The 10,546-nt window shown below is 55.1% G+C and overlaps 1 long non-coding RNA gene across 1 annotated transcript; it reads right to left on the bottom strand.

Annotated features, from left to right (window-relative positions):
- Window positions 1–1,686: 1,686 nt before the first annotated feature.
- LOC142082351 (uncharacterized) lies at window positions 1,687–4,675 on the bottom strand. Its single transcript, XR_012673688.1, has 4 exons — window positions 3,178–4,675; window positions 2,699–2,762; window positions 2,141–2,314; window positions 1,687–2,036 (listed from the first exon to the last, which is right to left on the bottom strand). It is a non-coding gene; the product is annotated as an uncharacterized LOC142082351 (long non-coding RNA).
- Window positions 4,676–10,546: the final 5,871 nt, after the last annotated feature.

Raw genomic sequence — 10,546 nt, 5'->3', positions numbered from 1 at the left:
TATATACGTCTTCCGGATTTTTTTATGCTCTAAAATCCTTTAGATAATAGGGCAGATATAGGTTCCTATTTTGAAATCCTTGTATACATATAAAGGAATATTATTTTTCAATATATAGAACAAGGAGAGATTTTTCTCTATTTCGAGGCCTCACAGATAGATTTAGAGTTTTTAAAAATTTTTGAACCCCCCCAGGAATTATCAGGCACTTTTGGGCTGTGACCCCCTTTTTTGGGGGGGGGGGGACGGGGACGACCCCCCATGACCCCCCATTCCCCACTCACCTGCTCCTCCACGGCATCATCAGCCCGCCGGTGATGTTGGGGTGCCCCAAATGACATCATCGCCCCTCCAGGCCCCCAACCCCCCCCTTTTTATTCAGCCCCCAAAAAGGCACAACATGAGGGAAACGGCCCCAACCGGCAGCTCGTTACTTTAATAATGCCGTTGGCGTATGTACGCACGCACCCCTGCCAAAAAGGGGGGCTCTGCTAGAAAGATAAAGGAGGGGCGGCCCCCCCAAACGCTTGCAGCCCCCCCTCAGCCCCCGTCCCGCAGGCTGGCAGCCGGCCCCTTACCCTCAGCACGCCCAACGACCGGCAGGCAAACCCGGGCCGGGGGTCTCTCCTGAGCACCACGGGACGCTTACAGCGCGGCATCTGAAAAACAAAAATCCCAACGGATATATTTCAGCACGTTAAAAAAAACAGCACCGAAGGCAGCAGAGGAATTCGGTCAGGACAAGGGAGAGGGCAGCAGTCGAGCTAAAGGAGGGTGCCAGGCAAACGGGTCAGCTCGAAATACAACGCGGCCTTTAAAAGCTCGAGCGATCCGAACGCTTAAAATCCGCGTGAGGACTAATTGACGCGATTCTGAACGCGTCCTTCGCAGAGAAGTAAACGCTCTCGCTGGTGTCGGAAAACGCCTCGTCCCTTCCTTACAGCACCGCTGCCGGGAGATAACCCCGTGAGGCTGCAGGACAAGGGCGCGCCGTAATCGGCATCTACGCTCACGCATCCGCCGCCACAGCTCCAGCCCTGGCGCTGCTGCTGCTGCTGCTGCTGCTGCTGCGCATCTCGCTCGCTTGGCCGATAAAGCTGAAAGCGAAGCGTAAAACTTTGAAGAGTAAAATGAAAAAGAAAGAACAAACCTCAGCAATTCATTTTATGCTAAAAAGGCGTGCGTACGCTTACAGACGTACAACGAGAAGGCTTATACTATAAAAATATCTGATTTTCCTTTTGCGTTAATTGAAATTGCGTAGCTGTGAATTCATACCGTTAAATTATCTACCTCCAAACTACACAGCTATCGTTTGACCAGGGGTTTTGCGTGCGTCACATGACTAGGAGGGACGCCTGGCCAGCTGCGCCGAGACCGATGCTACCCAACTGCCGGGGAAACGCGCCACTGAAAGCGAGGCAGAAATAAAGGACTTCAGAGCGCTCTGCCAAAAGATCGGGAAAAAAACCCGATCAGTTGCCTCTCTTTTTAAACGTTTAGAGCAACTACCTAACTGCTTAAGCACACCTAATAAATTATACGCTACAGCTATTTGGCAGTTACAGTTTAAACAACGCAAGTCAGTTTGGAAGTTATACAATTTTAACTTTCTTTTTAAAATTTCGTTTACGATAGAAAAATCAGGGAGATAAGAGATCTCCCATACGGTTTTACTTTTTTTTTGGGGGGGGGGTGGGGAGGGGCAGGCGGTGGGGAATATCAAATCCCCGGTGCTGCAATACATCAGGCTACCAAAAAGGACTGGCAGGTTTGCTAACGCTGTTGGCCGTACCCGAGCGTGCGGAGGAACGCGTCTTTACGATCTCTCGACCGTTACACCCGAGAACCAAAGATCAGCCGTACGTCGACTATCGGAAGACGTGCCGCGCTTGGGTCTGTGCAAGGAAATCGACCTACCCCTTTTTTTTTTTTTTCCAGAGAGAGCGCGAAAAGTCTCCTTGCGGATGACTTCTACTGCCGAGCACGTCATCTCTGAAGATCCATTCTGATGGGAAGTTCGTAAAAGGCAACTCCTTTGAACGAGAAAGATTTCCATTCTGGAAAATCTCTTTCCAACCAAAGTCAAAATTACGCGCTGCAGGTTAGGAAAAAGGACGCGATAGAAGCAGTAACTCACCAAAACCACATCAGGACTCTCTGTCGCTAGTTACGAGGCTGCTACCACTTCTCGGGAAAGCCTGGAAAGCGCACCGAAGCGACACCGATTTGTCCCGTGTTGTCCACGCCGCTTCTTTGACCTTGATTGCTTTTAGCACAGATGCTAGCATCTCAGTAAGGTGTTCGAGTGCTCCTGTAAGGCATTTTAAAAACTGACTGACTGAAAAAGCATACAGCTTTTATCGTGAAAACAAAGCCTGTTTCTCCCGAACATCCCAACTCTTACAAACGGTTCCTTTCCTCTTCTAGTCCAACATTATTTTCACAGCACCCTTTCCTAGCAAGCGCACAGAAACAGAAGACCGTGCTTGCAGGAAGAGAAAACAGACGGAGGGAAGCAAGCTTTGCAGAGGCGTACCACGCTCCAGAACAGACCTCCTTTATTTTTAGTATTTGCGTTAAAATATTTCACGTTAAAAAATCATATAGAAGGAGAGCTGCCACGTTCCTCGTGTTAACTGTAAAGTCCGTGCTACGAGCACCTTAGGAAAAACGCAGACACATGTCACAGGCCTACCTTGTACTTGCAGACCACTAGGGATCCTTTCCACCTGTCTCGTACTTTCACGGCAGTTGACGTTCTGCTGAGAGGAAAGGAAAAAAAAAAAACAAACAACGTTGAGCACAAAGCTTCCTCTTCTGTGAAGGCTACAACTGAGTGGAGGAGAAAGTATTTGGCATCGTCTTTGGTGCGGTTGTTGAGACAGGCCACTAGAGCTTCTGCATGTTTTAGACAACCGTGCCTTTTTTTTGGCTCATTGGCAGCTTTAGTTTCGCAAGAACTCACTTGCCTAGAAAGAGGAGTGACAGAGAAGGAAAAGAGAGGTCAGGCAGCAAGAGAGCTCTGCAGGCTGCCACCAGTCAACGTCGCACTCTTAAGGAAAAACAAACAACCAACCAAACAACAAAAAAAAACAAACAAAAAAACCCCCAAAACACACAAACACAAAAAAACCCCACAAAACCCAACAACAAAACAAAACTTTGACGTTGTACCTTTCTTTCCTTTTGGAGCTCGTCCCTGTCTCAGCTGATCGTCTCGTCAGAGCACGAAGTGCAGATGATCCGTATCCCGATGACATCTGCACGCGATGAACACGTGTTCAGAAATAGTCCAGATCTGTAAGACTGGTGTCATTTTTGTGGTTCCAAGCATCCTAACTCCATTTTACTGACCAATGCGTTTGTGAGGAAACTAAGTAGCTTTTAAACGTAGCCTCTCCTTGGGGAGAAAAATGCGTTAGGGAGCGAAAAAAAGGATGATTCAGAGCTCCCAACCATGACGGAGCAGCGGGAAAACTAATGAAAGCGAAGACCAACAGCAGCAACGCGAAGCGGCATTTGGCTTTAATTCCGATCACGTACTTAAGCGGCTCGCCAAGTCTATGCCTCGATCCTATGAATGACTAGCCCTGTTTTGGAAGGACCAACTTTTTTCCTTCAAAGTCCTAGATTGAAGACTCCGCTGAACAGAATGTGGATGGAGCCACAGGACAACATGCCATCAACACTCTAATGAAAAAAAAATCAAGTAAAAATCAAGTTGAAGTATCAGTTTCCATCGTGTCTCGTTCATTACGTTTCTAGTAGTACCTGGGTGCTCCAAAATTCACTCTCCTGACACCACGTAGTACTACAAATTACAATTACGCGTGTAAAAATAAAAGGCTATTTCCAACCTGCCCGTAAAATCAGTACGAACAAACAGAAGAGAAACACTTGACCCTAAAGAAGGTCACAGGCAGCTCTTAATTTATCGTAGGCGAAAGCTCATTCTTTTCCCTGAAAGGAAAACGCTCGTAACTACCCAGGGACCGATGCAGGAACGAGGCACGCGCGCTCTGTTCACGGCAACTGTTCATCAGCTTTTCTGCACCGGCACAAATTTGCCTTTTCCCTGGGTTTGACGCGGAGCACCTGCAGCGTCCTTGAACGCGCCAATGTTTCTCCCCGCTCCCCCGGCCCCACACGTGCCGTTACCTGAGCAGCAAGCGGCGTCAACCGCGCAGGATTTTCTTCACGTGACGCAGAAGGTGACGCTGGGAAAAGAGGAGGCACAAAATGAACCTGTTTGTCACACCCAGCCAACGGTGAAAACCCAGGGAAGGATTCTGCCGTGCGGGGCCGGGCTGTGCACCCCCGGAGCTCCAGCCGGCCGGTTTCGCTCCCCTTTGCCGGGTACCGGGGAGACACCGCCGCCTCGTGCTGCCGCCTGCCCCCCGGGGAGAGCCGGGGGACCCCCACCTCACTTCAGCCCTCGGGAACGGGTCCGGGAGAGACCCTCCACGCAAAGAGAGCGGATCCACGCGTGGCGTGGATTTAATCCCCGAGGGAAGAGGCCGGACTCCCCGCTGGCAGAAGGACAACTCGCCTCCCTGCCGCTCGGAGCGCCTCGCCGGGGACAGCCCTGCCTGCGCCCGGCTGCTCTTCAGCCGTGCTGGGAGTGCAGTCTGGCCGACGGATGCTCCGGCAAACAGACACTGCAGCGAATCGCAGCTCCCGCTCGTTACAGCTGCTGGTAATTTTGCCTCTGGCTAAGGCATGCCCCAGACAGCAGACACCCCGTCTCGTTCCAGCTCCTGCTTGCTACGGTTCTGGCTAATTGAAGCTCCCGCTCTGCACCGTTGATTTCAGCTCCTTCTCCTTACAAGCTCCGGCTATTTACAACAGCCTGGGCTTTTGACAAGGTCGTAAACCAATCGCCGTCAAAACTCGGCTATTAGGATTAAATATCATAGTTGGACATTGTATAAGCATTAATGAGTTTGTACGACTAATTAGTTAATAACTATTCTAAGCAGTCGACAAGCAAGAGCTGGACTCGAAGAGGGCGTGCGGGGTCTGAAAAGCAGAGACCACCTCTTCCCCCCAGAGACCACCGCAGACGTTGAGTTGGGCCTGGTGCGTGCCGGCCTCCCGCACTTCGGGGTCCAGCAGGACCAGACCCGACCCCTCCCCGGAGAGGGTCCACGCACCCTGCCCACCCCCTGCTTTCCCCCGCAGCCCCCAACGCCCTCCCACCCCCCCGCACAAACGGCCAAACCGGCTTCTGCTTTGGGCCCCCAAACCAGCTCACTTAGCGCCCATTTCTGAGCCCAAAACCCCAGCTGCTGCGCCTCTTCTCAAGTCCCAAAGGTGCCCCCGGGGAGGGCAAGCGCTTGCGTGATGCTTCGGGCAGAAACGGGGCTGAAAGGTCCGATCCCGGTGCCGGGGGAGCAGAGGCGAGCTGGCTGGGACCAGCTTTTGCTCCTGGAACAGCCCTGGGGTGGACCTGTCCCTCCCCTTCAAACGCTCCAGCAGTTTCCGGGGCAGAAGGGCGTTTCTAAGCCCTCTCTCCAGCAGCTCCTCCCTCGACTCGGCCCGCGAAGCCCCCAGTCTGCCTGCAGGGAGGGCTGGGCGGTCCCCGGCCCCACGGGGCGACAGTGGGGACTCGCAGGGAGGATCTGTTTGCACAAAGCGCCCCCCCCCTCCCGCCCGCCGGCCCGCCCCCCCCCCCGCCCCGCCCCGGCCCGGCCCACTGCGCGGCCCCCCTAGGGCACGCAGCCCCCCCCCAACTCCCCACTCCCCAGATGCTCACAGGCCCTCCCCCGCCTGGAGCCCCCCCAGCCCCCGTCCCCGGAGCCTGCAGAACCGCCCCCCCCCCCGCCGCCACAGCCCGGCTCCCCGGGCCCGCGGCTCCTCACACTCACGCTGCGCCGCCGCCTCGGTGCAAAGCCCGCCGCGCGCCCCGTTGAAATACCGTCCGCAACCAATCAGCGCGCGGCTCCACCGGACCGCCCGCGCGAGGCACGCCGGGAGTTGTAGTCGGCGCCCCGGGACCGCGCATGCGCACGGCGCCCCGTTGAAATACCGTCCGCAACCAATCAGCGCGCGGCTCCACCGGACCGCCCGCGCGAGGCACGCCGGGAGTTGTAGTCGGAGCTCTGGGACCGCGCATGCGCACGGCGCCCGGGGACCGCGCATGCGCACGGCGCCCCGGGATCGCGCATGCGCACGGCGCCCCGGGATCGCGCATGCACACGGCGCCCCGTTGAAATACCGTCCGCAACCAATCAGCGCGCGGCTCCACCGGACCGCCCGCGCGAGGCACGCCGGGAGTTGTAGTCGGAGCTCGGGGACCGCGCATGCGCACGGCGCCCGGGGACCGCGCATGCGCACGGCGCCCGGGGACCGCGCATGCGCACGGCGCCCGGGGACCGCGCATGCGCACGGCTCGCAGCCCCTCCCCAGCGTTTGCAAGCACTTCTCAGCCCCAGGACCCCCGGAGCTCACAGCACCCGACCACACCATTTTCCAGCCCCCTGGGAGCCCCACTCTCAAGTCCCGCCAGGACCCACAGCCCCACTCCCCAGCTCTTGGGGGACCTTGATCTCGATGGTCCGGGAGTCCTCCAGGGGTACTCTCTAGGCCGGACTTTGCTCTCCATGGTCCGGCAGTCCTCCAGGGGTTCTCTCTGGTCCAGCTCCCGTCTCTATGGTCCGGCAGTCCTCCAGGGGTACTCTCTAGGCCGGACTTTGCTCTCTATGGTCCGGCAGTCCTCCAGGGGTACTCTCTAGGCCGGACTTTGCTCTCTACGGTCCAGGGGTACTCTCTAGGCCGGACTTTGCTCTCTATGGTCCGGCAGTCCTCCAGGGGTACTCTCTAGGCCGGACTTGGCTCTCTGTGGTCCGGAAGTTCCCCACGTGCACTCTCCGCTCCGGACGACCGTCTCGATGGTCCAGAAGTCCTCCAGCTGTACTCTCTAGGCCGGACATTTTCCTCTATGGTGCGGCAGTCCCCCGGGTACATTCTATGCATCTGAACCTCCGTCTCTATGGTCCGGAAGTCCTCCAGGCGTACTCTCTGGTCTGGGAGTCCGCCATCTCTATGGTCCGGGAGTCCTCCAGCTATACTCTCTGGTCTGGACTGGTCTGGTCTCTATGGTCCGGAAGTCCTCCAGCCCCTCTCCCCGACCCCCTAGGGCTCGCAGCCCCCCCCGGCCCCACTCCCCGGCCCCCCCGGGATGCACAGCCCCACTCCTCGGCCCCCTCGGGGGTCCGCAGCCCCCCCAGTCCCCCTCCCCAGATGCTCACAGGGGGAAAGGAACGGCTCGGCCTCAAGCTCTGCGGGCTGCCTGTGGCCCCTGCAGAGCCCACGATCCTCGGCAGCCCACACGCGGGGCGAAGCTCACAGCCCGAGAAGGAGTCACGGGGTGCCGCCGCTCCTGCCACAACCCTCCTTCCCAGCCTGCTGCTGGGGCACAAGGCACTTGAAAGCAGCAGGAAAGAACAAGGAGGGCCTCGCCAGATGGCAGGAATAACGCGGGGAGCCTAAAGCGTTTAGCCAGGCAGGGCTTGCCACTCACCTTGTGCCGGGGTTGAATCCCAGCCGGCAACTCAGCACCACACAACCGCTCCCTCGCTGCCCCCTCAGCGGGAGGGGGGAGAGAATTGGAAGGGCAAAAGTGAAAACACTCCACTCGTGAGGGAAAGGGGGGAAAAAAAAAAACCCCAAACAACAGAGAGAAAAACCCCAGACAGACAAGCGGTACAAACGAAAGCAAGGGCTCGCCGCCAACCGCCCGATGCCCGCCCAGCCAGCCGCAGCCCAGCAGCGGCCCCCCCGCCGACCTCCCCCCCCGAGTTTTATTTCCTGACGTCATAGGGTCTGGAACACCCCCTGGGTCCACCGGGGTCAGCTCTCCCAGCGGTGCCCCCTCCCAGGCCCTCGCGCACCCCCAGCCCGCTCGCCGGCAGGGCGGGGCGAGGAGCAGCACGGCCCCCGGCGCCGTGCAAGCGCTGCGCAGCGGGAACTCACGCAGCCCCGCGTCACCGACGCCGTTCTCAGCACAAACCCAAAACGCAGGAGGAGGGAGAGCGGGGTGGGAGTGGGGGGCGGGGGAGCGGGAGGGGGGTGTCAGAGTTTGGGCGGGGGGCAACGGGCAGGTTGGCGGGGCAGGCAGCACCCCAGGGGTCCGGGCCCCTCAAATGGCTGGTGTTTCACCCCAAAGCTTCCCCAAATCGGGGTTTTTTTTGCTTTTTTATAATATCAAAGCTGGGTTTTTTTCCTTTTCCAAAATATTCCACTTGGAGGTTTTTCAACGCTTTTTCACAACAAAACTTGGTGATTTTTGCTTTTTCGTTTTGTGCATGAAAATGGGGGTTTTTTTGCTTTCCGGCTGCCCAAATCCTGGTGGATTTGGCTTTCCCGGGAGCTCCAAGTTGGGTATTTTTCCCCCCCAAATTGCGGGTTTTCTTTTTCCCCACCCCTTGCAGGCCCCGAATTAGGGGTTTTGTGGTGTTTTTAGGCCACGGCGGCAGGTCCCGCTCTGTGTGCACGGCCCTGCAGGGGAAAGTCCCTGTTGGGGGGACCGGCCCCCAATCAGGATGGGAAAAGACGGAAAAAGAGAACAGGGAAGAGGCAGCTTTTGAAAGCGCTTTCGGATCTTCCACAGAGAGGTGTTTCGGGGGGGTGAAGAGTTTTTAAATCCTTTCTAGAAACAGGGTTTCTTTGCATTTTAAAAACCTTATCTATCATAGACGTTTACGCTTAACGTATTTACACATACCTCTCTCTCTATATATTTAGTGAATGTATTTATGTTTCACTTATACCCCCCTATTTCCCACTCATTATATATAATACCTGCTCAGACTAGATATCTGTCGACTTACGTATTTTGACACTTAAATGTCTTTATAGACTTCTCTATTTACACTTACGTATATTTACACTTATCTCTTTATAGACTTAGATTTCTATTTGCACTTATAGATCATCTCTTAGATTACATATAATGCCTATTTAGGCTCTCTATGTAACGCGTAGTAAGTGTAGACAGCGGTATCTATTCAGACTTTTTTCTATTTTCAATTCCTTCATACATAAAATATATCATCCCTTTTGCATTTGGAAGTGCTTTCTTTTTTAATTTATATAGACGGGAGTTCTTTTTGTATTTTAAAACCCTATATACGTCTTCCGAATTTTTTTATGCTCTAAAATCCTTTAGATAATAGGGCAGATATAGGTTCCTATTTTGAAATCCTTGTATACATATAAAGGAATATTATTTTTCAATGTATAGAACAAGGAGAGATTTTTCTCTATTTCGAGGCCTCACAGATAGATTTACAGTTTTTAAAAATTTTTGAACCCCCCCAGGAATTATCAGGCACTTTTGGGCTGTGACCCCCTTTTTGGGGGGGGGGGGGGACGACGACACCCCCATGACCCCCCATTCCCCACTCACCTGCTCCTCCACGGCATCATCAGCCCGCCGGTGATGTTGGGGTGCCCCAAATGACATCATCACCCCTCCAGGCCCCCAATCCCCCCCTTTTTATTCAGCCCCCAAAAAGGCACAACATGAGGGAAACGGCCCCAACCGGCAGCTCGTTACTTTAATAATGCCGTTGGCGTATGTACGCACGCACCCCCGCCAAAAAGGGGGGCTCTGCTAGAAAGATAAAGGAGGGGCGGCCCCCCCAAACGCTTGCAGCCCCCCCTCAGCCCCCGTCCCGCAGGCTGGCAGCCGGCCCCTTACCCTCAGCACGCCCAACGACCGGCAGGCAAACCCGGGCCGGGGGTCTCTCCTGAGCACCACGGGACGCTTACAGCGCGGCATCTGAAAAACAAAAATCCCAACGGATATATTTCAGCACGTTAAAAAAAACAGCACCGAAGGCAGCAGAGGAATTCGGTCAGGACAAGGGAGAGGGCAGCAGTCGAGCTAAAGGAGGGTGCCAGGCAAACGGGTCAGCTCGAAATACAACGCGGCCTTTAAAAGCTCGAGCGATCCGAACGCTTAAAATCCACGTGAGGACTAATTGACGCGATTCTGAACGCGTCCTTCGCAGAGAAGTAAACGCTCTCGCTGGTGTCGGAAAACGCCTCGTCCCTTCCTTACAGCACCGCTGCCGGGAGATAACCCCGTGAGGCTGCAGGACAAGGGCGCGCCGTAATCGGCATCTACGCTCACGCATCCGCCGCCACAGCTCCAGCCCTGGCGCTGCTGCTGCTGCTGCTGCTGCGCATCTCGCTCGCTTGGCCGATAAAGCTGAAAGCGAAGCGTAAAACTTTGAAGAGTAAAATGAAAAAGAAAGAACAAACCTCAGCAATTCATTTTATGCTAAAAAGGCGTGCGTACGCTTACAGACGTACAACGAGAAGGCTTATACTATAAAAATATCTGATTTTCCTTTTGCGTTAATTGAAATTGCGTAGCTGTGAATTCATACCGTTAAATTATCTACCTCCAAACTACACAGCTATCGTTTGACCAGGGGTTTTGCGTGCGTCACATGACTAGGAGGGACGCCTGGCCAGCTGCGCCGAGACCGATGCTACCCAACTGCCGGGGAAACGCGCCACTGAAAGCGAGGCA

This window comes from Calonectris borealis, chromosome 4, assembly GCF_964195595.1.
Source record: "Calonectris borealis chromosome 4, bCalBor7.hap1.2, whole genome shotgun sequence".
Taxonomy (NCBI): Eukaryota; Metazoa; Chordata; class Aves; order Procellariiformes; family Procellariidae; genus Calonectris; species Calonectris borealis.
Note: the sequence above shows the minus strand (reverse complement) of the source record. Positions and strands in the feature narration are given on the sequence as shown.